Here is a 26,674-nt window from a genome sequence, read left to right on the forward strand (position 1 = left end):
CCCAGGCATGTGCCCTAGACTGGGAATCGAACCGGCGACCCTTTGGTTTGCAGGCCCGAGCTCAACCCACTGAGCTATATCAGCCAGGTACAATGACTTTTAATTCTGAAAAGGCAGAAATGGTCTGACCATTCCCAAACGGACAATGGGTTAAATGAACAACGGAACATCTACAAAATGGAATGTTTGCCTGGCACCCCTAAGGTTCTAGAACTTTACTCAGGCACGCTCTCTCACACAACACTCCATCCATCCATCTCTCTCTCATCACTAAGGAAAGTAAAAAAACCCAACCAGGTTACAAAGTAGTTTGATTGCATTTTCTTCAACAGATCCAAACGCCCTGTCAAAATAACAAGAGCACACGCCCTCGGACATGCCAGCAATTCCGTCTCTAGACACACTTGCAGATTTGCACAATGATGCATCTACAAAGACAGCCATTGCAACATTGGTTGGGATAACATAAGATTGGAAACATTAAAAATGCCCAGCAGGAGGGGTCTGGTTAAAAGAAACCACAATGTCATTCCCATGGTGGAATACTATACAGCCCCGAAAAGGAGCGAGAGGACACCCAGCTCTGAGATACATGGCTAAAGAAAAAGCTAAGACCAATAGCAGTGGGTTAAGTAGGGGCCAGTGTCTGTAAGAAAGGAGAAAGGGACCCAGGGAAGTAGCCGACGCCAAGGTGGGAGGCAGAGTTTTCAGTCTTTCTATCTTTGGAGTTTTGCAAATGGCAACCATATGAATGTTTCCCTACTAAAAATAGACAGAGTCAAAGGATACTTGTGAGTCTGCGCAAACAAGAATGTTTCAAAGACACACACAGAAGTTGGTTATCTCTGGGTGCCTTGGTCTGTTGATACTTTTATACTTTTCTCTTGTGCTTGCCCACATTTTCCAGTACTTATGAAGTGCACATAAAAAGAGTTCTTTTGTAGATTAACAAGAAAGGAAGGAAGAAAATAACTTTCCCTCCTTCATCCTCAATGATATGGATTTCTTAATGTGTGTATTAAAATCTCTGTAAAGTAACAGGAGGTGGCAGGGAAAACAGACGAATAAAAAGAGGTTTATGGGTATTTGGCTGGAATGAGAAGGACTTCCAGATGCATGCGAGCCAGGATTGGAGAAGAGGGAGAGGAGCGTTCTGTGCCAGCATGGAGTGAGGTGCACGTTTACAGTCTGTGGCTGCCCCGGACCTTCCTGCTAAGGGACCCCAAATGTCCAGCATGCACCATCCTCCCGCTGAAAAATGGACAGAGGGAAGAAGCAAGCAGGACCCCCTTTCAAGGCTGAAGAAAGTCAGATATTGACTGAGTGAGTCCCTGGCTGGTGTGGCTCAGTGGACTGCGCAGCCGCCTGCAAGCCTGAGGGTCACCGGTTCAATTCCTGGTCAGGACACAAGCCTGGGTTGCGGGCCAGGTCCCCGGTTGGGGGCACGAATGAGAGGCAGCCAGTCGATGTATCTCTAGTGCATCAGCATTTCTCTCCCTCTCTTTCTCCCTCACTTCCTATCTTTCCAAAACTAATTAAATAAAAATCTTTATTTTTTAAAAAAAAATCACTCAAGAAGAGATTCTGAGTTTCCCTTTTCGGTGAGAGTCCTTTTCTTTATTGGGAGAATAACAGCAGAGACAATGCCTAGTTGCCGTCAAGAGCTGACTCCACGCCAGACGCAGAGCAAAACACTCCGTGCGCATTGTGTTGTTTAACCTCAGATGCTGAGGTTAGGGTTAAACGGGCTGATGCCCCGTGTGCAGAACACAGCCCTCGCAACCGACCGGGGCTACGCTCCCTGTACGGCCTTGTCAGCAGGTAGATCTAAGAGGTAACCGCGGGCATTGCTTATGGAGGCGCTGATGTGCCTGCATGTATCTGTCCATGTTTTCATCTTCGGGAAGCCGCTTTATCCTCTAACCGCCAGCACCTGGAATTCTTCGCCTGAGGACTTTCTCTAACTGCTGGAGGCCCCCAGGGCAGCCTTCGGAACATTGTAGGTAAATATTACAGCTTTCTTGCCCCTAGGGGGGAGTCCTCCTGGGCGTTGGTCTACACCGATTCCCACAATCCCCCGGGGGAACTGAGCTCACAGGGGCCACTTGCCTGATCCCGTCCCCTGTACTGACTCCCTCCCTTCCCTGCCCCACCTCCCCACTCCCTTGGTTTTTTGGGGGACCACCTCCCAAATCAACTATTTGTGTTTGAAACCTTGTCTCAGGATTTGCTCCTGGGGACACAGACATCTCCTGTAACCTCATCCTTGAAAAGGGAAGGGAAGGGAAGGAAAGGGAAGGGAAGGGAAGGGAAGGGAAGGGAAGGGAAGGGAAGGGAAGGGAAGGGAAGGGAAGGGAAGGGAAGGGAAGGGAAGGGAAGGGAAGGGAAGGGAAGGGAAGGGAAGGAAAAACTCCGCTTCTCTCTTTTGTCCCCTCTTTCATAACAGTCAACAGAGCATTTGATGGGTTTCAGACCTCACTCACATCTCTTACCTCGACTGAACTTCCCCCCATTCTGTGAGTCAGGCAGACAGACCGCCCCCATCCCTTTCCAGATAAGGAGGATGAGACTGAGGGAGGCTGGATCGTTTCCCCAAAACCAGCACAGCTGGAAGGGGCGGAGCCAAGCCCCTGGCTTCCCACTCTCCGCTGGCCAGGGCCCATGACACTGTCCGCCTTCCCCTCCTCTCCTAAGAGTGGGGTTCCATCTATTCTAGGTTAATTTATGACTGTGTTGTTTAGAGTGTTTGGTCTCCAAATACTTCAGGATTTTCTAGCTGCTTTCCAGGTTAAGTCCATCGGTTTCCAGTTTAGTTTCCCTGGGACCTAAGGGCATGCATTGCACGGTTTCTGTTCTTTTATGCACGTCAAGGCATGCTCTGTGGCCACAGCGGGGTCTGTCGTGGGGAGTGTCCCACGCGAGCTCCGGAGGGCTGCGTGTGTCTCTGTTGCTGGGTGACCCGTCTGTAGGTGTGGATGGTATCCCACGGATGGATGATGTTGCTGAGTTCAGTGACGTGCTATTTATCTGTTACTGTGCGTTGTTTTTCCAGCATAAAATCTCATTGAAACTTCTCAACAACTCTGCATTTCATTGTTATTGTCACGGATGGGTGAAACATCCAGAACTCACAGCGGTGAAGTAAGCCATTTGTCTCAGACCCACTGGCACGTGGGTCTTTGGACTTCTGGCCCAGTTCTCACTCCGTGACCCCGGGCCGCCTCCTGCCCTACTCAGCTCGTGCAAAGGTCACTGAGGACACCCGAGACCTTCACAGGAGTCCAGGACCAAATACAGTATTGGGCCCTGGCTGGTATGGCTCAGTGGACTGAGTGCCAGCCTGCAAACCAAAGGATCACCAGTTCGATTCCCAGTCAGGGCACATGACTGGGTTGCAGGCCAGGTCCCCAGCAAGAGGCAACCACACATCAATGTTTCTCTCCCTCTCTTTCTCCCTCCCTTCCCCCCCTCTGAAAATAAATAAATAAAATCTTTAAATAAATACACTATTGGGATAGTCCTCGACACCAAGTTGGTCAATGCCACTTGGAAATCGACTTGAACTTTAAAAACTCTAAGAGAACCGTGTTCTACCATTGTGTATTTCACAGCGGGGGACTGGCAACGGTTCCAAAATGGGCTAAGTCTTCAGTTCTTGAGTCTCTGGTCTGTCTTGGGGGTGGTTGATAAGGAGGTGTCTGGACTTTGGGGGAAGGGGTCCTGGTAAGAAGCAACCACAATAAATTCATGGCAGGTGGGGGAGGCGAGGGCCAGCCTGCCCTGGTGACTTCCCGCAGCTCCACGATGTTGAGTCCTTGCTGTGGTACATTCCCCGATGGGATGGCCACTCCTACCGACCCAACACCCTTGCCGATGACTGGGAGGAACGGACTGGTGACCCCACTCTGGCCAGGGATGTAGAAGGAGAAGTTTGCCGGGAGGAAGGGGCCTATGGTAAACCAGTTCTCCCAGTATCAATGCCTTGGTGGGTGCCTCCACCCCTTGAATCCAAGCTGGCCCCGAGACCGACTTTTGATGTGGTTACAGTGACCCTGTGTGACTTCTGAGGCGAGGCCATAGGACACCTCACAGCTCCCAACCAGACTTCTTACTTGGGGGGAAGCCAGCTGCCACCTAAGTCCGATTAGCCTGTGAGTGCCATGCCGTGAGGAAGCCGGGGTTCCCCCGCTGCAGGGGCTACATGGGGAGAGGTGTCCGGCTACTCCCCATCTGTTCAGTGACCCCAGATGGAGTTCGAGTGGGACCCTGGGCTCAGTGGACACTCAAGTGGCCGCAGCCCCAGCTGTCGTCTGACTGTCGTCTCAGGACAGACCCCAGGCGAGAACTGGCGGCTGAGCCCAGCCAACCCAGAGCACCATGCAAGAGACTTCTGGGGAAAGTTTCCTTGCTTCTGAGAAAGAGATACAGACAAAGTGCCCCCTCCCCTCCACTCCACTTTTTTTTTCTGGACACATCAGGTCTAGCTCGATGCAGCCAGCTCGGGAGCACGAGAGGTCTAGTGGTTGGAGGCAAGTTCCCCATGCCGAGGACGGCTGGGCAAGGAGAAGGGAGGCACCCGGGGCCTTGAAGGCACTGCCGAGTCAACCGGCCCCACCTGCACCTGACCCTGTGGTCCTGTCGGATGAAGTGATGCCTTCAGTGTCAACGGCAGCTTGAACTTCCCAGTTCATCCCTCGATCTGGGCTGGAAGGCGGTGGAACAGAGGGGGTGGGTAAAGCCACTGCGGGTCTCAGCAGGGGCTCTGCTCCTTCCTAGCTGCGTGACCTGGACCTCTGTCTGAGCTCCAGCTTCCTCCTCTGTCGAACGGGGAGGGGCGGGGAGGAGAATTCTGCCTGCCTCAGGGGGTCCCTGTGAGGAGTCCGTGCGTGGCTGTGTGTAAAAACTTCGTGCCAATGCGTGGCCTGCAGCAGACACACGGGTTCTTCAGCCCCCTGGACCTCCGAGGCCCCTTCCAGAAGGGAGTAGCTTTGGGAACTGCCCCAGGGATCACCAGCTACAAGGTCTCGCCGGAGCGCAATGTGTTCCCATCATCACCCCGGGGCTGCCGGGAGCCGAGGGGCCGCCGCCGCGGCACATCAGGGCCCCAGATGCCTCCCTCCACACACCTGGTTCTTCATCAGCTCAGGGGCAACCTTCCCTTTGAAGTTGGCCCATCACGCCACCTGCTCCCAACTGGTTTGAAATTGAAGTTTAAAACCGGACCCGGGTTTCTTTCCTCTTCCCCGCTCTGTTCTCTTTAACTTTCCTCTATAAACAGAAGCTCGTGTGTGCGGCGTCCAGCTGGCCGAGGGGCAGGGGAGAAAGGAGACTCATAGACGCTCACCGGGCTTCGTGTACTCAGAAGCCACGGCAGCTTTCCCGTGTGCACAGCGTCCACGGCTCCTTTTAGTAAAGTGGATGCATTGTCCACACAGAGGTGGACATGACCGGCCACAGCTCACCCACTGCCGTTTGCCTCAGCGGGGCAATCGAAAGCAAAGTAATCATTGGAGAATGTCTCAGGTGTTTCACGTTTGAAAGCAGGAGCTCCAGATGCAACTCCAGATTAAACAACAGTGAGTAGATGGCCACGGAAAGAATGAGGTCTTGCCCTGTACCCTGGCTGGGAATCGAACCTGGGACACTTTGGTTCCCAGCCCGCGCTCAATCCACTGAGCTACGCCAGCCAGGGCTTGCATCTGTTTTTATAGGCAGGACTTGGAGATGCCCCTGATCCATCTGCTGTTGACTATACAGAGTTGGGAGAAGGATGAACTCCCTCACCTCTGCTCACCCACCCTGTGACCTACGCAAAGAGACGTTATCTTGGGAGGGCTCATCTATGGCACAGCCACTTCAAGACAGAGGACATCGACCAAGGGAAGAGAGTTATGTACCGTTTGGTGTATATAGAAAATATACCGGTTTGTGAGCACATGTGAATTTCCTTTTTTGGTGCCCCCAGGAACACTTGGAGACTTTTGTATTAGTCAAGGGCTTGTACGGTTGCAAATGATAGAAACTGAACTCCAATTGGCTTTGCCAAAAGGAATTTATTGGCTTATGAAACTGGGAAGTCCAGGAATAGAGACAGCTTCAGGAATGGCTTGACCCAAGCTTGATGCAGCTGGTGGTCACCTATGGATGAGATTGTTAGACAAAAGGCTGATGAGAAAATTTTCAAAGGAGGGATCAGGCTGTTGTCCCCTGAAATCCCCGATCAGCATGTACCTAAAAATGGGACCACCAGGCAATGCAAAGCCCCTACAAAAAGGCTGAATCTAAACCTACTTAAGCCTTGCTTAATTTGAGTTCCCCCAACGCAGCCCTAAGATGAGAACTCAAGGGTATGCTAGGTATTTGTTTCCTTTTTTAACTTTTATTTTTCAATGACAGTTTCAATTTTATTCTGTATTGGTTTCAGGTGCACAGCCTTGTGGTTAGGCACTTAAACCCTTCACAGAATCATCTCCCTGACATTTCTAGTACCCACCTGGCACCATGCACAGGTATCACAACATGATTGACTGTGTTCCCCACGCTGCCCTTGACACCCCTGCGACTATTTTATGTCACGACCAGTGTGGACGTCTTAATCCCTTCACCTCTTTAAAACCTGGTCCCCTAGCCCCTAGGCACGTCACGTGTTGGGGAGGTATTTTCAGGAAGCGCTGGTGAGGGGGAGAGACGGGGAAAGGGAGGCAGCCAGTCAGTAGAGGGGGAGTTGCCACTGTAGATAATTACAGCTCAACCCAGAGCAGGAACTCTGGGAGCCCATGGAAGTCATGCCCCTCAGAGGCAACCCACCCGAGGGACGGGACGGAGAGAGTATCTATATAGCAGTTCCCATAAGCCATTGGTTTTGAGCTATTCCTGAGGCAGGGGGTTAAACCCCTAGCCCACCTCAGCCCTCGTAGCCGAGAGAGTCTCCAGGCACAGAAAAGCAGGCGCTGCCCGTGGACCGTGGGCTGGTGCACCATAGAGCGACACAGGCACTATGACAGGTGTGGGGCCCAGACGCTGTCCACTCCAAGTCTCTGGGGCTCACCGGCATTTCCTGGAAACACAAGGGATTTGGAAACAAGTTAAGTGACCTCCTAGGGGTATTACATAATGAGAAAAGGGTCAGTCCCCCTCGGAGATTTAATAATCCTCAACCTATATGCGCCTAACAACAGAGAGTGAAAATACAGAAGGCAAAAACTGATGGGCCAGCGAGGAGAAAGAGACAAACCTACTGTGACAATTGGAGAACTGGGCACCCTCCCATCAGTCATGGGCGGACTCAGCAGGCAGTAAATCAGGAAGGACATCATCGAACTCAACGATACCATCAATCAAGTAGACATAATCAACATCTTTAGACTGTTTACCCAACAACAGTGACATACACATTCTTTTCAAGCTCACATGGAACATTCACTAAGACAGATCACATTCTGGCCTTAACATATGTAGAAGAATAGAAATCATACAACATAGATCCCTGGATCACAATGCAATTAAACTAGAAATTAATGGAATTAAACTAGAAAGCTAGCTAGAAAACCCCCAAGATATTTGGAGACCAAACAACATACTCCAAATAAATTTATGTAGTAATAGATTAAACACACATTAATAAATGGATGTAGTAATAGATTAAACACAACTACTAAATAACACGCAGGTCAAGGAAGTCTCAAGAGAAATGTGAGAAGTATGTCAACAAATAGAAAATTAAAATGCAATTTATCAAAATGGGTGGAATGTAGTGAAAGCCCCGCTTAGAAGGAAATTTATAACATTGAATGTATACGTGAGAGAAGAAAAAAAAGTGTAAAATCGATCATCTAAACTTCCACCTTTCTGGTAAACTAGAAACAGCAGAAAAAAATAAATCTAAATTAAGCAGAGGAAAAGAAATAATACAAATTAAAGAAATAATGAATGACATTAAAAACAGGAAACCAATAGAAAAAACGAATGAAGCTAAATGACATGCAGGAAGCAAACGGGAAAATCCAGAATGTGGGCTATTGTCTCCGATTTATTCCGCCCCAAGTCAATGGCATAGAAAAGAAGGGGGTGGGGCCCTCACAGAAAAGAGGCCCACGCAGTGTACCAATCAAATGTGAGTGTGCACTTTGTTTGGACTCCAGTTAGAAAAAAAAATGACAGAATTTTTTTCTTTTCATCCATCAGGAAAATTTGATTCTAAACTGATTGTTAGATGGTAGCAGAGCATTATCGTCAAGTTTGTTAACGTGCTAATAACCTTGAGGGGATGTTAAAAAAAATTATGTGTTATTTAGAGGAGCTGACAGAAATGTGTAAGGAGGGCGGGGGCGGGGGAGGCCTGGCTGGTGTGGTTCAGTGGACTGAGCACCGGCCTGCAAAACAAAGTATCGTCGGTTCGATTCCCAGTCAGGGCACAGGCCTGGGTTGCAGGCCAGACCCCCAGTAGGGGGTGCACAAGAGGCAACCACACACTGATGTTTCTCTCCCTCTCTTTCTCTTTCCCTTCCCCTGTCTCTAAAAATATATTTTTTAAAATGTGTAAGGATGAAATAGCACAATGGGTGGGATTTCTTTTAAAATTTTCAGCAATGATTTTTAATAAAAGTGATGTCTGACCTCTCCCACCCTCACTTCTCCCCACCTGAATCCCGGACCTGTCAGATCTTGTGTTTATTTAAAATTTAAATGAAATGGAAGATCATAGATCATTTTGCATTCATTTTGGTTTTTTTTAAAAAAAGAGTGCATTAAAATACCATGGATCTTGGTGGCTGAGCGTGCTGGCACCCCCCGAGATTCTGTGGCCGTGAAGTCATCATCCTGGCACCGTGTGGAGTTCCAGTCACCCTACTCTCCGCCGTGGGGTGGCCCCGCCTGGGGGTGACCAGAGTCGGTCACGGCATTCTAGGTACTAACCCACTGACGTTTTCACCGCCATCCACTCTCACCGCACCTAAATATTTCACACCCTCTTCCACCCTCCGAGGAGCCACAATGGAAGACACAGTCCGAAGTCAGGACTTGGTGGCTTGTGGTTAATTAGGCGTCTCGCCAGCGCACTATTTACAGCCCTCGCCTTGAGCGGCAGGTCCGCCCTCCGAGGCTGCCCTGAGTTTTTGCTGGGGTTTCTAAAAGCAGCTTCAGGAACACCCGTTGCCGCGTCCACCGCTGCCTCTGTGCTTTCCGCTTTGGGTCCCGATGTCCACCCCCTTCTAATCTGACGGAAGCCGCTCTCTCCTGCCACCAGCCCCTCCCCAGGTGGGCACTTTGCGGGTGCCCTGGACTGACTCTCCGCCCCGTTTCCAGCAGAAAACCGAGTCTTCCCCAGGCAGCACACACACGGGCGGTACAACGGCCCTTGTTCAATGCATGGAGTTCTATTTCACATGCTCCTAAAACCCTCTTTGAAAAGGATTAAATGCCACCTTCGGAAGGGTCCTAAGGAATAACCGAATCCCATGCCTCTTACCTCTTTTTAGGAGGTAAATGACTGTAGCCCTAAGAAGCAGCTGGACCCGGGTTCAAATTCTGTCTCTGGTGCTGGGGGTCTGCAGGCAAGTGACTTAACCTCTCTGAGCCTCTGTCTCTTCTCTGTGGAACAGGGATAAACATAGTCTTGGTGTCATAGGGTTCCTGAGACGGCAAGGGAGACGATTCTTGTGACCTGCTTAGCATAATTCTTAGAATAAAGTAAGTGCTTAATACCTGCCGATTTCGTTGATTATTTGGGGGTCTGCTTTGAGAATCTGTAAATGGCTCTGAAAGACTCCCCAAAAAACACATCAAATGTTCTCACGCTTGTACATGAAATAGAATTAAATATGTCTTAGAGCGGACCCACACAGGCATTGTATGCTGTTATTGTAAACATACTTTATGAAATATGAAAAGTAATAAAAAGACTATAGGAGTGGACAATAAAATCATGGAACAGTCGATGCGTAAAACAGAGGGGGTGCGCTCACTTGCGACCCCGGACCAGAGGTGTAGTCCCGGCGCCCGGCGTTTCCTCCGCCAAGTGGCTCGGCTGGCGGCGGAGGCTTCTGTTCCTGCAAACTCAAGAGCAGCCACGGCAGACACACGCCGTCATCCGTTTGTTTTGCTTCTTAGAATCTACTACATTCTTCCCCACATTGCTACACAGGCTTCGTACATATTGTTTTTAAACACCCCTGTTTTCTTCTGATGGTGGGACTGCTACATGTCCCGTGTGTGAACAGAGCATGCCAGAAAGCCTGTGTATCGTGACAGATGGATGCGCATCCTTCCGGAACTTGCCTGGGGGATACGGTAGGTACGCGAGCTCCCATGCTTGCATCCACGGAGGGGTGGTTTGTTGCGTGGCTGGAGGCAGGGCCCTCCGCATCCCACGCACCTGGCCTTGCATCCCAGCTCCAAGTCCTTGAGTGACCTTGAACAACCCTCTTAGTGTCTTCGAACTTCCTTTTCTCCTCTGCAAAGCGGAATGCTAAGAACATGCCACCTGAAGAATTGTTGCAACTACGAGACGAGTCGGTGCATGTAAAGCCGGGGGTTTCTCCGCGTCACGCCACCGACACTGGGACTGCACAGTTCTCTGCTGTGGGGGCTGCCGTGGGCATTGCAGGGCCCTTAGCAGCATACCCGCTCCCCCCGGACGCCAGAAGCGCGCCCCTGTCTCTCCAGTTGTAACATTCAGGCCTCCAGATACCGTCACACGTCTCCTCGGGGGACACGGTCTCTTCTGCCCCCCACTGAGGGCCACGGTGCAGAAACACAGCCAGCGCTCAGGAAGGCCTTCTGATCGTCACCATCGTCACAGGAGCGCCGTTACCGGAACCAAACATTCCTGCCATTGCTCGATTCATGCACATCAACCACTATTTTAACTGTCCACGAAAAAGCCCCTTTTGCTCTGCGCACAGACTGTTCATACCAAATCCTCAGTTTAACCTCAGACGCAGACTTCTCCTTATAAGAGCTTTTCATCTGTGTAACATTAAAGCACCGGTGGGATACTCCACAGTGATAGGCCTCCCGAATCCCTCCTTTCCCTTCCCCTCCCCCCACGCAGGGGAGAGACAGGACTGAGCCCACAACAAATAAGCTGCTTTTCCCACTGAATATACCCGATTTCTCGTCTCTCGTTTTGCATCCACTGAGGTGTTTTTTTCCACGGAGCCGAAGGAAGATGGGATTTGCGAGCGCATGCGCTCCTTCGCCGGGCTGCTTAGGATCGAAAACCCCGGGGGATAAATTTGGAAAACGACCAAATTAATCACTTATGATCTGCATTCGGTGCACATTATCATAATATTGATATAATACACACACTGTTCTTTGCTTATTTCTATATTGAGTGAGGCCCTGCAGCAATTTTGAGGAAATCTGAGACCCGCACACCTGGCTAAACGCTCTTTCTCTCTAAATAACCCCAGGTCTCCTGGTTTGCAAGGATTGGCCTACAATGAGTTACAGTTGCCAGAACATTTTTAAGTAGGGAAATAAATTAGAGTGGTAATAATCATAACAATTATATAATAAATGTTAAAAATTGTAAGTTCCCCAGTGTCCTTAATAACTTTATTTTGGTGTGCGTGGGGGGGGCGGGGGCGGGGGAGATGTGGAAATTCCGTCTCTGGCTTCTGGTGACATCATCAGGCCGAAGTGAGAGGACAGGCTTCTAAATTCCGAATGTCACCAAGGCGCCGAATGAGGTGGCACTCGGCCTTTCTCGGCTGAGTCTGCTGGGCTTGAGTTATTAAAGTCGTCGTTTGGGAAATAAATCTGGGACTTCGTGAAAGTCTCTGGATTGACCATCTCCCCCCACACCCCGACACTGCCCCCAACCCCTTTCTCTCTCTCTCTCTCTCTCTCTGGCCCCCTCATTTTCTCTCTCCATCCGGCACCCAAGGCGGCAGCGGCAGCTGCATGAAGTGCCTGGGTTGCCCCCAGTCCCAGCCATCTCCCCGTCTCCCACTGCAGATGGAAGGACAGCAAGGCTGAGGAGAGGAATGCCGACATGACCCCCAATAAAGAGACGCTTCCAGGAAGACCTGGTGGCCAGAACACACGTAAAAATGCCCCAAATGCCCAAACCTGTGTACTGGGCTGGGTGTGAGACCCGTCCACGCTACACAGATGGACGCCGAGGATTCAACCACGTGAAAGTCGTACACGCTTCACAGCCACGCTGGCCAACGTTTATAAGCCAGGCGTTGTGCTGAACACTCGCCTCTCCCATTGGAGTGACAGTTATGATCCCATTTTACAGATGTGGCCACTGAGGCCCAGAGGACACAGACCACTCGCTCCAGGTCACAACAGCTGCAAGCAGGAGAGCTGGGAGGTCAAATGCAAATCTGGGTGACTCTAAAGCCCTTATTCTTTTTTTTTTAAATAAAGCTTAACATTTTAACCATTTTTTAAGATTTTATTTATTTATTTTTAGAGCGGGGAAGGGAAGGAGAAAGAGAGAGAGAGAAACATCAATGTGCGGTTGCTGGGGGTCATGGCTTGTAACCCAGGCATGTGCCCTGACTGGGAATCGAACCTGCGACACTGGTTCACAGCCCACGCTCAATCCACTGAGCAACGCCAGCCAGGGCTCAGAGCCCTTATTCTTATTAGTCGGCCGCAGTAAAGCACGATGTGACTAGGGGTGCGATGGGACTCAGCCCAGACGAGCGTCTAAGCGAGTCCTCTCCAGGGCGATTTGGAAGACCCGTTATGTCCAACGTCAGTGCTGTGTCTGCGATCGGGAGTAAACACCCAAAGCAGAGTCTGCACTCTGATGGGGTTCTGCTCCTCTCCGGAACACCACCGATAGGCCATCACGCGCAGTAATCTCTCCCGAGCTGTTCCTCATCTTCCTGGGTCATGTGGTTTGCAACCCGGAGGATCCCTAATGCGGCAGTGGGCTGGAAGCCCAGGGTGCCCTTGGACCGTCCTGGGTTAGGAAGCTGGCTTCCTCTCTAACCCGCACTGCAGCCCTGAGGCGGGGACTCCACCTGTCTGAGCCTCAGTGTGCCCGCCTGTGAGCGACAGGGTTGGTCACAGCCACTGCGAGGCCGTACTCTGCCTTTACAAAATTAGAAGGAGGCTCACCCTCCCCCGGTCACCTTACTTCCATGTTGGAAATTTGTCATACTAGACGGCTGTCATTAAAACAAGACACTCTCCTGCCATCTGCTGGAAATCTGTGGTAATGCAGCGTGCAAAGGCCCGGCTGTGAATGGCATCCCCTTCGTGCAGTGCCAGACCTGCCCAACTGTGCGTGGCTGCCCGGTGATGCCTCCCGGGATTGCTGGTGAGAGGGGATTTGATATCGCTGCCAACTGTTTATTTGACGCTTTGGTGGACCTGGCTCACAGGTCCTCGGCAAATGGTGGCTGTTCTTTTGGCTCCAACAAGCTGGATGGGAGTGTCTCATCTGGCCACATCTAGTCAATGAGAAATCTCGAGTAGCATCTTTTTTTTTTCGGGGGGAGGGAGGGTCTCAGATGACAGAGATGGTCATCTCAGTCTGTCTCTCCTGGATGGCAACCTTCTGCTCTCGAATGAGCCCTTTGGCCGGGAGACCAGACTAAAGGAAATTTCTGAGCCTTGCTCCTAAAACTCAGGCTGGCATTTCTTTGATACCTTGAATCTCTGGAGCCCCCCAAAGAGCCTCGCCAAATGGTTAGTATGTTCCAGAAGCTTTGCCCCTCAGCCAGGAGGTTCTCAGCATGGGTGAAGAACCTGGTGTCTGGAGTTCCACAGAAACTGGGTTTGAATCCCGGCTTTTCCATCTCCTTGCTGTGCGGCTCTGGGTGAGTCACTGAACCTTGCTGTGCTCCGGTTTCTGCACAGGTGAAAAGGCCAGAGTTCCCAATCTATCTATCACACAGAAGTGTGGAGTGAAGACAAAAGGAGAAAATGTGTTTAAAGCACTTAAGAGTAAGCACTCTATGCATCAAAGATATTATTATTATTGGCTACAGGGGAAAATATTTCAGACTTCTCTTTACAGGCCGCTCATTTCCAGCCGCCCGCCCGCTCTCCGATGACTGTGTTTTTGCGAGCCTGAAAGTAGAATCCCCAGTTTCGCCGGCCTCCAAAAAAATTGTCTTCCTTGAGAGGTTTTTCCGGAAAGGCTCAAAGTCTCATGATGTTTACTTCTGCCTTTGAGGCATCCCACAAAATCAGATGGCCCTGGCTTCTATGGGGCACGGAGTTGCCTCACTCAGGAAGCGTTTGAACTTCACAGCTGTTTCCTCTTCAGCAACAAATACTCCAGAGATAGGAATGGCCGAGGATGGTGACCGACCGGCAGCGTCTCCTCTCAGCCGTCCTCCTGCCGCTCTAACCAACCCCGACCGTGCCACTGGTTGCTGCCTCCCTTTTTCCTGGAATTTCGGGCAGGATCAGGACACGCTCTGTTCCCAGTTGCTCCTCTTAGGTTTTCTGTCTGCTCCACCCCCCCATCCCTGGCTCCAGACTTCCAGCGCCTGCTCCCTCCGCCTGAGGATCTGTGGCTTATTGAAAGCCTCTGGTACACAGAGTACATGCCTAGGTTGTTACTGGCTAAAAAACAGCTGTTTTTGGATGGCGGTTTAGTTCATTCTGGGGGACAGGGGCGGGGCAAGGAAGGCCAGGCTGCAAGCCGACGGCCCCGCAATGCAGATGCACAGGCTCCCTCTGTAGCCTCCCCTGGCTGTGTGCCTCCAGCAAGTGGCTCCCCCGCTCTGACTTCCCCTCCGCGCGTCCATTGTGTTTAAAGGGCCTTAAGTGCCGGTGAAACAAATGCTCACAAACGAGTTCTACTCTCAAGAACCGGCTTTCCAGCGGGAACCCACACCTGGCCTCCGCCAGGCTCCCTTTCCGCCGCCGGGTGACCTGAATCACCCCCCTCTCCGGGCCTCGGTGTCTTCGCGTGCAGAAGGGGCAGAAGAGGCGGTTGCCATCTCCGAGGCTGGTCGGGAGGGCTAAGCGAGACGATGCTTCGAAAGGGCTTGCTAACGCGTCTGACCTGGGGTGAAGGCTCCATAAATCGTAGCCATTATTATAGGCCTTTTCATAAAACAGAGGCTTTTGGGGAATTTAAAAAAAGAAAAAAGAAAAAGAAGAAAAACACTAATGAGCTTAAACGGCATTCTGGAAAACGGCTTTATTGAATGTGTTCTCGATGTATCTGGCTGGTCTATCCCATTAAAAAAAGATTTTTTTTTCCCCTAAGGAGGCCATAGTCCCGGCCCAGCGAGGCCTGCTCCAGGCCACACAGCGAGTGTGACCCTCCTACCAGGGACGAAATCCAGGCCTCTGACCCCTCGTCGGATGGCCAAGGCTCCTGGCTCTCCTTCCGGGGCCAGAGATGTCACACGGCAGATGAACGGTGCCACATCCTAGGGGAGGAACGTGACATCTCTCCCTTGCCTTGATCTGGCGGGTGGTACCAGTCAGGAAACCACGTCAGTCCCCTGGCCATCTCCCCTGTCCCCTCTCTCCCTTCAGTCCCTAAGTGCCCAGGCTTCTCCACCGTGACCCAGCCCCCAGATGTTCTCCCAGCAAGGCCCAGAGTGAGGCTTCAGGGACAAGGGGTACGGTGGGGGCCCCAACACTCAGCAGTGCAGGTGAATCGTGTTTTAACGTAATATATTTTAAAAAGTCAAATGCAAAAAAAAATCCACGATGGACAAAATGTCAACATTTTAAAGAAGGAGAGAGGCGGTGGCCAGGGTGGTCCCCTCTCACCTGCAGCTGGGCATGGAACCAAGGGGTGCAGATTGGCTTCCGCCCCCTTGAATGTCCTGGAAGGGCCACAGCCATGCATTTCCACCTTCCCGCCCTGGGCGCCCCCCTTCCCCTCGGGGGTGAGCTGGGGTGAAGCGCACAGAGGCTGTTTGGAAGGCTGAGAGGACTTGGGTTGAACAGGACCCGGGTGGGACCTTCCAACTTTCCGTCTTGTCTTTGAACTCCATCTCGGCTCCTCTCCTTCATCAATAAAACAGGAATTAGGTCTCCGCTCCAAGAGTCGCTTTCTGTCTTCCCGTTTACGACCCTGGCCACCTCCGCGGCCCTCTTAAAGCTGCCGGGCTGCCTTCTCCAAATACCTGAGGTCGCAGAAGCAGGTAGAAAACATTTGGGAACTTCCTGCGGCAAAGCGAGAGGGCAAGTTCAACGGCCGGCTCCCCGCACCTCAGGCGTTTCCGCGGGAGCGCGCGCGCGCGCGCACGAGCGCGCCAAGACCTTCAAACCTTTCTCTTTGATGCCCCCTCTTTTGGGGGGGCGAAAACGCCAGGGGAGGGGGGGAGCCGCGGGAAATGAGGTGCCGAAGCAAAGTGTTTCTGCCCTCCTGCTTCTGGCCCCAGCCCCGCCCCCGTCCGAGGGGGAGGACTTTGAATTCCAGACCCGGAATCCTTTCCGTTTTGAAATTGATCGATTTTATCCGGGAGCTTCAAATCGAAACCAGGAGAGGGGGCTTTGAAATGTCAAAGAAAAGTTGCAAAAGGAAAAAAGGAGGTGGGGGGAGGAGGGGGCAGAAGGGAGAGATAAAAAAAAAAATAAGAGGTGGGCAGACGGAGGCGTGTCTTTTTTTTTTTTCTCCTGAAAACCTACCTTTGTGACGGTTCGTAACCTTTTCACCCTTTCCGCGGCGGCGGCGGCGGTGGGGTCCTTGGAGCTCTTTGAAAACCGGGTGGGAGCTGCGGACCCCCTCCTCGCGAAAATGCCCTTTCGGACCGTGCGTGCGTGCATGCGACGTTCGCTTTCAACTTCGGGAGGCCGGGCGGAACCGATTTTGCGCAACTCGGGGACATTTTTGCAAAACCCTCTGCTCGGCCATTTGCATTGGAATTGAACCGTCCCCAACTTCAGTTTTGGACGGGTAATGTGTCTGCAGTAATCTTGACCTATTTTTTAAAAAAAATTATTCGGAATGGGTAAAAAAAAAAAAAAAGGAATCCAGCCACGTTGGGGAGGGAGAAGGCAAGCGCTGGCAGGCGCGACTTCCAGCGGGGGACGCGGGCGTGGCCCTGGGCGCCAAGCAGGAAAACCTGGGCGCCTTGGAAAGTTCCCCCCACCCCCACCCCGCCGCGCCCGTTTCCAGCGCCGCCACCTCCCCACACTGGAGACTCCCACAGCCCCAGACCTTTTCTTCTGGTCCCCAAGACCCACGCTCCTGCCGCTGGGTGCTGGGGCAGGGGCGAGGTGCCCCCCTCTGCCCAGGGAACACCTCTGGATGGCGCCCAAAGGCGGCCCTTTAGGTGACTGGCTCGGCCGGAGACCCCGGAAAATGCAGGCTGGGTTCGTGGCAGAGAGCTTCCGGTCTCCGTCTCTGCCAGGTGGGCTCCGGGGCCGCTAGAAGTGAAATGCATACCTTAGAAATCATGGCAAACCTAATTCTGATTGTTTTATTTTTTAATTGTCGTTTTGAAGACCCCCTGCTGGCGAGGCACCTTGGGGTTCTGGCAGAAAGTGGGGGCCTGGCCCAGCTCAGTCTGTCTGCCCACCCACTCTCCAGCAGCCCAGGGCTGGGGGTCCAAGAAGGAGGGAGGCAAAAGGGGCCCAGAGGGTCCTGGGACCCCTGAGGGCAGCTGCCCCCAAAGGCCAGTTTGAGGGGAAAGGCACTGAGGGATTTATCCGTTTAGGACAGAGGGAAGGTGAGTCAGAGACGGATGTACAGAGATAAGCAGAGAGACAGAGGAAGAGATGCGGGAGGACAGGCAGGTTGTGAAACTGGCACAGAAAGATGGAGAGAGAGAGAGAGGGAGAGAGATTGGCAGTCACAGCATCCAGGGCAGCCAAGCCGCCATGCGGAGCCCGGCCCAACAGGACAGTGGCAACGCCTGAGCTAGGACTGGATCCCACGGACACCACCTCCCACGTCCCTCCCAGGCCTTTGGAGACGGGAGCACTGGCACCTGCGCCAACCCCCCACCCCAGGAGAGCTGCAAGGGTGATGGGGTGGGATCGCTTGTTCCCTGCAAGCTGCTTTAGGGGCTGGACTTTGGTCTTCCAGCTCTTGACCCCAAACACCCTCCTCTGCCTCTGAGCTGCACCCCCTCCCCCCCCCCCGGGTGGAGAGGAAACACGACCTTCCGGGTTTTATCACCTGGGCAGGCGCATCGTTAATTTAACACTGCGGCTCCGGCGGCTCCGGCGGCTCCGCCGGGCAGGGCACAGATCAAGGTCCCCACGCTCGGGATGAGAACTTCCGAGTTGTAAAGGAAGCTGGCAAAGTGTTGATAAATCGGGTCCCATTGTCTGACCAGTTGACAAGTGCATCTCTCTAATCCCCTGGGAGGCCACAGGGGCCTTGGGTCCTGTCCCCGGAGCTCAGGGGGAGCCCACACTCGGCCTTCTCCGTGTGTCCGCCCCAGCCTGTCTCCACCACAACAGGCTCCGAAAACACGTGGACTCACCCTCGCGTGCAAACACAGGCTTCGTCCACCTCCCCTCTGACTCATACCCACCCCTCGGCCATCCCTCAGGCCTAAGCACGGGGGTGTTCGTGCTCCAGAGACGGATCCGGGGACCAGGGCCATGCGGGGTCTGGACTCGGGCTGACACCCGTGTGGACAGAAGCTTCCCTTTCCGGGTGCCCTGGACATGGGGGTGCGGTGATGGGGATGTGTGGCCTCTGTCCTGCAAGCCCCCTGCCCCCGTGAGGGGGTGCACTCAGAAGGGAGGTGGAGCGGAGGCCCCCCCCCCACCCGGGACTAAGAGCAGCACCTCCCTGGCACGGCCGGACCCCACTGCAAGTACCCCCCAGAGCCCTGAGTGTCTGCAGACCCCGTGTGGGTGCTTTGACACACACAGCTTACCCAGTCTCCGAGGCCCCAGCCGCCGCGCTCGGCTCCGGCCATGGCAGACGCTTCCTCTGGGAGCAAACTCTCCAAGAAACTCAATCTGCTGTGTACAGAATTATGGGTTGTTCTTGGCTCCGGCCTCGCCTCGCCCTCGGTGCGCACACAGACGTCCACCCAGAGCGAGCGGGCCGTGCCGCGTGCGGTGGGGCTTGGGGCTGCGCCGGGGAGACCGGCCTCTTGTTTCTCCCTCTCTGGGCTGGAGCCCTCTCGGCACCGAGGGGGAAACCCCGTAGGCATTCCGAAGCAGGCTTAGAGGGAAACCCGCCTTCCCTGCTCTGCCCCCCACCCAAAGATGCAGCCCGACCCACACTGCAGATGAGGCCTCTCTGCCTCCCTTCCCGGATCCTGGAGGTGGTCCCCGCGTGCCCGTGGGCCTCCGTGAGGCCTCCCGAACACGGCGTGCGACACAGTTATGTCGGCACCCCTCTGCATTTCTGGGTCTGCGCGTGTCTGTGCCCTTTGGGGAGGGGGCCCAGCTTTCGTCAGATTGCCCAAGATGTCCATGACCCCAAAAGGGTTTTGGACTGGGGCTAAGGACTGAAGGGTTTTCCAGGGCAAGCAGCGCCTTTGTTCACCAGAACATGGATAAGAACCTCCGTGACACATTGTTGCTAATAGCCCTACCGCGGACACAAGTACCTAAATATCCATCAGCCGTGCAGCGGCGGATGGATACATGGTAGTAAGCTCCCCACTGGCAATGTTATCCTGCAGTGAAAACAAAATGAACTGCCACGTGGCGCAGAAATGTGGATGACGCTCCAGCGTAGCGCTGAGCAGAAGAAGCCGCCCCATTTACCGGTCTGAGGAGGCCGGTTGAACTTGAACCGCGGTTTGTCTCACCCTCTCAAACTCCTAAAGGCCAAACTCTAAATTGCTCTGCTAATGCGGGTCTTGGAATGATCCCCAGGAGTTTATAATACAGAACCTGCCCCCTTCGTCACGTTGCGGGGGTGGGGGGAATGGCAGGAGCAGGGAACAGTTAAGGGGGCGGCATGCCCCGTGCGTGGAGACTTAACTAGACGGGGACGGTGCAGACAGAGGGGCAAAGGGGCTCTGGAGCTTGGAAAATAATTATTTTCCAGCCATCATTACGGTCCCTTGGAGCACATTAAGGTCTGAAACTCAATTCGGACCATTCCAAGAAGGATATTTAAAAGTTTGGCTTTACCGTCACTGTACTCTTCCTTTGAACACTAATTTAAGAAAAACAAAAACAAAAATCTTACAATCCCCCACCCGCCTCCAAATCCTCTAAAAAGCCCACGATACGGCGATCCGGGCAGCCTAGCCAATCACAATGTGCCCAGAGAGGTTACCCTAATAACCCTTTGAAGTACAACTCTGCTTTCAACCCTTCCAAATATACTGAATAGCTACGTATATATTTCCCTCTCTTTTCTCCCTCATTAAATTCCTCAGATGCAGGAGCCAAAGGAAGCCTCCTGCAGAACCCAATTATCTGTGTTCCACATGTTTAGTTTTTAATAATAAAATAAAATGAAATGAAACCCAAAGGGCGCAAGCCTCTGACCAAACTTTTTATTACCTGATTGCAACATATGCCGAAGCCGCGCTGGGGTGGGGGGAGCCTTCTTCTTGCACCCGCGCTGTCCCGGCAAAGCCCGTATCGGGTCCCCTGACCCCCAGGCCCCTCCTGAGGCCTCGGCACCGATGCCCGGCTCGTCCGAAGGGGCTGCCCTGGCAGACGGTGGGCTCTGACTGGGAAGCCGCCGCCGCCCAGCCCAGACGTAACTCGGTGCGCGATTCCACCGCGGGTATTCATCCAGCTTGAGTCACGCCATCTGTTTCCCCCGAGCGCCTTTGTTTTCCTGTTGATTAACTCAAGAAATCTTCATTTTGACTATTGCGTGCACTCAGGTGCTAGCGCTAGGGAGAAAAGCGTGAATCGGGTGGGTAGAATTCCTGCATTGGGAGGGGGTAGCCGTTTGCGGGGAGGAACCACACAGTTGTACATATGCAAGGTGAATGCCTGCTTGTTTGTAACTTTCTGCACAGCACACACCGGTTTCTAGAATTATACATAATACATATGTAACTACATATACAACTTTGAAGTTCGAGTGCAGAAAATGACATCCACACACACACACACACAAACACCCTCCCCCACCATCAATCTGTCACACGTGATTTTACGTGATTTTCCACATAGCACTTCATGATGTCCCAAATTATATATATATAAATATATAGTTTTGTATTTTATATGCAATTGTATTTAATTATTAATGGCTTTATAAATATTTTTACATGCAATTACACGTAGCACCCTACGTCCTTTCAGAAAGCGGGAGCCCCATGCAGGAGGCAGGAGGCGCTCGTGGGAGAGGGTGACGGGGGGGGGGGGGGGGGCGGCGCGGGGGGGAGGAAGACGTCCGTCCTCTGGATGAGGGGGCCTGAGGAAGACCTCTCTGAAGAAGTACGTTTCCTCAAGGCAGGTTTCTTGAGTTAAATTGACGTGCATTAAACTTAACCCTGGAGAGTCCCCGCAGCCCGGTGAGATCTGACAAGTACGTAACGCGGACGTGTGGCTCCCGCCCCAGTGGAGGCAGGGGGCGCATCCCTCGCCCCCCAAAGTCCCTTTGCCCTGACCCCTCCCTGGCAACCGCCGACGTCTCTTCTGTCCTCCCGCTTTGCTTTGCTTTCTCTTGGATGTCAGAGCAGTGGGGCTGCGGAGTCCGCAGCCCTTCGGGCCTGGCTTTCTTCCGCTCGGCTCCGTGTGCTCGGGGTTGCCCGGTGCTCTTGTGCGTCTCCCCCTCCCCCACCCCGTTCCATCCCGTTCCATCACTGACTCGCTCTCCGGGGCGCGAGGTGCCGCAGCGTGTCCATCCGCGCAGCGGTGGGTGGGTGGGTGGACGCAGGATGGGGTTCCCATGTCCGGGCTGCTGAGAATGCAATGGCTCCCAGCATGGGCACCCGTGTCCCCGTGTGGAGACGCGCTTTCCTTTCTGTCGGGGGGCCCCGGAGGCGTGTTGCTGCCGGCGCACCGGGGAACTCAAGGTCTGCCTGGACAAGGGCCTGCCACACTGCGTCCCGGAGTGGCCAGGCCACTGTGGGGGTCCACCAGGGGCCTCGGAGCATTCCGGTCGCTTTAGACCTTTGTCAGCACTTGCTGTGGTCAACCTTTCCCTTTTGGCCATGTCAGCGTCTCTGTTGCAGCTCCTAGATCATCGATGATATCGGGCATCTTTTCAGGAGCTCATTGGCCATTATTATTTGAGACATTTAATGTTACGTGCCTGTCCTATATTGTCATTTGTATGTCATTTATATGTTTGCAACTATAGAACACACGTGGTATATAGAAAGTGTTTGGATGCATTCAATGCTGATAAGAAGGCAGCCGTGGGCAGAGGCCGCCGCGGGGGACTGTTCCAGGCAGAGGGAACAGCAAGGACGGAGGCCCTGAGGTGGGAACCAGTCGGGATGGTTGAGGAGCAGGGAGGCCCCGTGCACAGTTGTGTATCTCACAAAAAGGAACAAACAGAGTCCTTCAGATACCATTGCTGCATAACATTATTCCGAGACGTCACGGCTTTAAGTAACAGCTTGTATATTAAGCTCATAGACTCCAAGAGTCCGGAATTTAGGCCCCGGCCTAGAAAAGATGGTTAACCGTTCTTCCACGATGCCCGACGTCTGGCGCCGGAGCTGGGGAGACTCCAATGGGCAGCGGTGACTCGATGGCCGTGGCTGGAGTCTGCTGGGAGGTCCTTCACTCACACCTGTCTGGTGCCCGGATGGGGAGGCTCAGCTCAGCTGGGACTGCGTACAGAATGCCTAACCTTGGCCTCCTCGCACAGCCTGACTTCCTCAGGACACGGCAGCCTCAGGGGTCGGAGCAGAAGTATTGCAGGGAGCAACGCCGAGGCGGCCTCGACGCCTCTGTCCCAGCTTCGGAAGTCACACGGCACCACTTCTGCCTCGTCTCACGGAAGGAGCAGTCGCGGACCTGCCCAGAGTCAAGGGAAGGAAAACGGGCCGGCGGACGGCACGCGCAAGGCCGTGCCGGAGGAGGCGGGAGGCGGAGGCTGCGGCTGCGGCTGCAGCAGCCTTTGGGAAGCCGAACGCACCGCAGAGTCAGAGCTGGTGGTGATACAGCTTGTTCTGCTCAGCAAATGCTTCTCGGGGTGATGAATAAGCATGTGGAGGAATAAGACCCAGTCCTTGAACTTGAGGAATTCCCAAGGCAAACGGAGGAGATGGCTACGTAAATGAAAACCATACCGTACCGACTCGGACAGCGTGTGCCACAGCAGGCTGCACAGTCCCCGGGAAGCAATCCGTATTGCCCGGGAGGTGGATGGGGCTGCAGCTCTGAGGGTTGGGGAGGTGGGTATGCAGTGTCCCAGGTAGGCCAGGGCGGAGAGGGCATTCGGAAGGAGGGCCGGTCAAACAGAGTCGGTTCAGGCAGGAGCGGAGCACGAAGATCAGAAAGGCAGGCCACGAGGCCCAGGTAGGAAGGGGTTCTAAGTGAAGGCTGGGCACTTGGACTTGATCGTGTGGATAATAAGAAACCACTGCGGGGATTAAGTACTGTAATCAGATGCCGGCTATGAGAGGAGGCCTTGCAGGGCTAGGAAGGTGGGTGACCCTTGACCAGGGTCCCACGGAATGTCCAGAAGCCGGTAGGAAGTCCGTGCGGCCGTCTGGGGAGAAGGGAGGTGCGGGCAGACCGGGGCCAAGGATGGAGCAAATGGGGGCAGAGCATGTGGAGTCTGGGCAGAGGGGTGAACAGGGTCCCCGAGAACGGGGAGGAGCGGGGGGGGGGGGTAGTGTGTTCCACACCTGGGTGGCTGTGCACCTCATCACTCCTCAGCCCTGACCGTGCACTTGAACCATCCAGGGGAGCTTTCCCAGCTGGAACGGTTTGATCTCCACACCCGCTCAGCTCAACCACAGCCTTCAGGTCGGGCCCCGGGCATGGGCGCTTTTACAAACCTCCCCTGCCAGTGCCCCTGTGTGCCTGGGGTTGGAGGCTGCTGGAGTAACGATGCCTTCCCAGGGACTCTGGGGAGGATTTCCAGAACCCTGGCTGGAGCGGAGCAAGGAGAGAGAGAGGAGTGATTTTGATTTGGGACATGTTGGCTTTCATGACAGCAAGGATGCTGGATCTTTGTCCAGGAGGCGTGACAGAGTTTAATAAAACTTAGTTAATCCATAAAAAGAAATTCAGCGGCTTCTCCTGCAGCAGAGTGAAGCCACAGAAAGCATCGGCTACTGTCCTAAGCGTGCCGGCACAGAACTATGGGCTTTCTATAACCCGCTGTGATTATCACGCCCATTTTGCAGAAGAGGAAACCGAGGCCCAGATGGACCGAGGAACCAGCCTCAGGTGACACAGGGAGGAGGTCCGTGGGGGTGCTCACGGAGTCCGTATCTCAGAGGCGGAGCCCACAGAACAGCTCACTCTCAGTCCACCCTCGGGGCCACGTATCATCAACTCTGTTAGCATTGCTGTTGGCCTTGACCCCAGCCCTGGGATCGCCATCCCCTCTGTGTCACCAGGACTCCTATCACCAGTGACCCTCCTTGACCATCGCTGGTGCCTTTCCGCTTGCACGGCCCTGCCGGCCCGAAGGCCTCTGAGAAGTTAACGCGGCCTCCACGGCATATCATAAAACAAAACCAAATGCTTTCTCCCCACCCCCCACCCCCCGCCTCCCACACCCCTTTCCCTGAGTATCTGTCAAAGCCAGAGGAGAAATAAAAACCAGAATCTCCAAACAATACACTGCCCGGCAGATAATAAATAAAACCTCCAAAGAGCGGGGAATGAAAAAGAGCAAGGAGTCCCACAAAGGCAGGGGCCTTGGGGGCGCTGGCCCGCGGCAGCTACCAGCAGACCCCGGGTAAGGAAGCAATTGAGATAAAAAATGGACGTCCCCCCGACACATGTGGGTGCGGGGAAGCTCTCGACGCTGGCCGGAGTGCAGGCCACGCCAGGCCTCGCTCGCTGGCGCACAAGTAAATACGCATGTTGCCTTGCACAGAGCAGACAGACACTCAATAAATTCTCAAGCCACGCATCAAAGCACCAATCTTCATTTGTGAATTTTCCAAGTACACATGTTTATGGGCCATTGCGTCTCCCCCTCAAACTGCACAGCGAACAGGAATTTGGAAAAAAAAAAAAAAAAAACAAGGAAAACCTTTTGTATGTATCGCACACATTCGGTGAGCTTCCCTCCCTGTCGCACGGGGAGACGGGGCGAGAAAGGAGTGACCCCAAGGGGCTGTGGACACCTCTGGGGAGCGAACGGGAGGAGGTGGAGAGAGGGCCGGCTTTTAGTTCCCGTTTCTGAGAGTTCTGGATTCACGGCGTTTCGCTAACGGGCCTGCTCTGGCTGTGTTCGGTCGAAGAAGTGCTTCTTCTCTCATGATCCCTCGAGATTTTTATGAAATTAATGAAGTCACCGCAGAGAGTGAAGAACAACAGAGAAACTATTCCGGAGGGCGCTGTGGGGACGTCACAGCAGCACAGAAGGGAACATGGGCGGTCGTGCTCCATGGCGACGGGTCAAATATTTACGTTTTCCTGCCCTCTGGTCCCTGCACGGTCATTATTTTTCACATGTAAGCAGCGTGTAGAAGGTTATTAAGATGCGTTTCTCCAAACTCTGTGTGTGAGCTTTCGGATGGATTTTAGCTGAGGGAGGCTACACCCCCACTCACACACACCCAGCTGTGTTGCTGACCCGTCGTCTTGGGTAAAGGGGGGCCCGTCCTGAGTGCCGGTCCTCGGGGGGGCCCACTCTGTCCCTCTTCCAGTCACACCCTTCTCACGGGTCGAGGAGACTCCAGGGCCAAGGGGCCAGCCCACCCAGAGAGCAGCTCTGTTGGAGGGACAGACCCCTGTCTTCTGGGACACGTCGTTGGCAGCACCTGCTGAACACTAGGAAGATGCATTTCGTGTGCTGGCCGTGTGTCCTGGGCGGGGCAGATCTCCCAAGGGCGCTATGCAACCTTTGAAATGAAATCCCCCGGAAACACCACCTCGGCGCCTCCTCTAATGCGGAGATGAGGCTAGACTTCGTTTTCTGGAGAAGAGATGATAGTTGGTCTTTTTCTGAACCAGGTGCGTCCTTTGGAACTCGGCTCCGAGACGTGCATGGTTGCGTGCGCGCAGTGGTGGGGGGCCGGCGAGAAGCTCCTCCCACTCCGGGCTGCCAGGGACGCGAGCTCCTCGGAGCAGGCTCGAGCGCCCCCTGGGAACAGGCGGAGTCTAGGCCCCAGGAGTCACAGCCATCTCGTGCCGTGGGCCCCGAGTCGCCAGTCCCGCGCTACCAGATGCCTCCTGGGTATCTCCACGTGGCGCACACTCAGCCACCCCAAACTCAGAGTGTTCCAACTGGAGGCGACTGTCTTCTCTCCAGACCTGGGTTTCTCCCGGGCTCCTCGCCGCGGTCCGGGGCCCTGCTCCGTTCGCCACCTCTCCCAGACCGGAAGCTGCGCATCACCCAAGTGTCTCCTCCACCACACCAGTGACAACAGAAATGGGCAACTTCCCGGCGCTGAGCGCCTGCTTCGTGATTCAGGTGCAGAGCGTCCCTTACCCCTCCCATATGCCTGTGAGGTCAGCGTTCCTGGCGCCATTGCACAGGCGAGGAAACTGAGGCTCGGAGCAAAGATGAAGCTCTCCACTCTGACTACACCCGGCTCCCCCTGCAGCTGGTCAGACTCCTTTCCCCCTCTCCCTTGTGGTGTTCACCCCAACCCCCAGCAAAGTTCTTCAAAGGCACCCAGTAGGTGCTCCTTGGAAAAGATGCGTTGGGTTGAACGGAACGGACCGGCTGGGGCGCGTTATGTTGCGTCTCTGCCCC

Source organism: Phyllostomus discolor, chromosome 13 (genome assembly GCF_004126475.2).
Source record: "Phyllostomus discolor isolate MPI-MPIP mPhyDis1 chromosome 13, mPhyDis1.pri.v3, whole genome shotgun sequence".
Lineage (NCBI taxonomy): Eukaryota > Metazoa > Chordata > Mammalia > Chiroptera > Phyllostomidae > Phyllostomus > Phyllostomus discolor.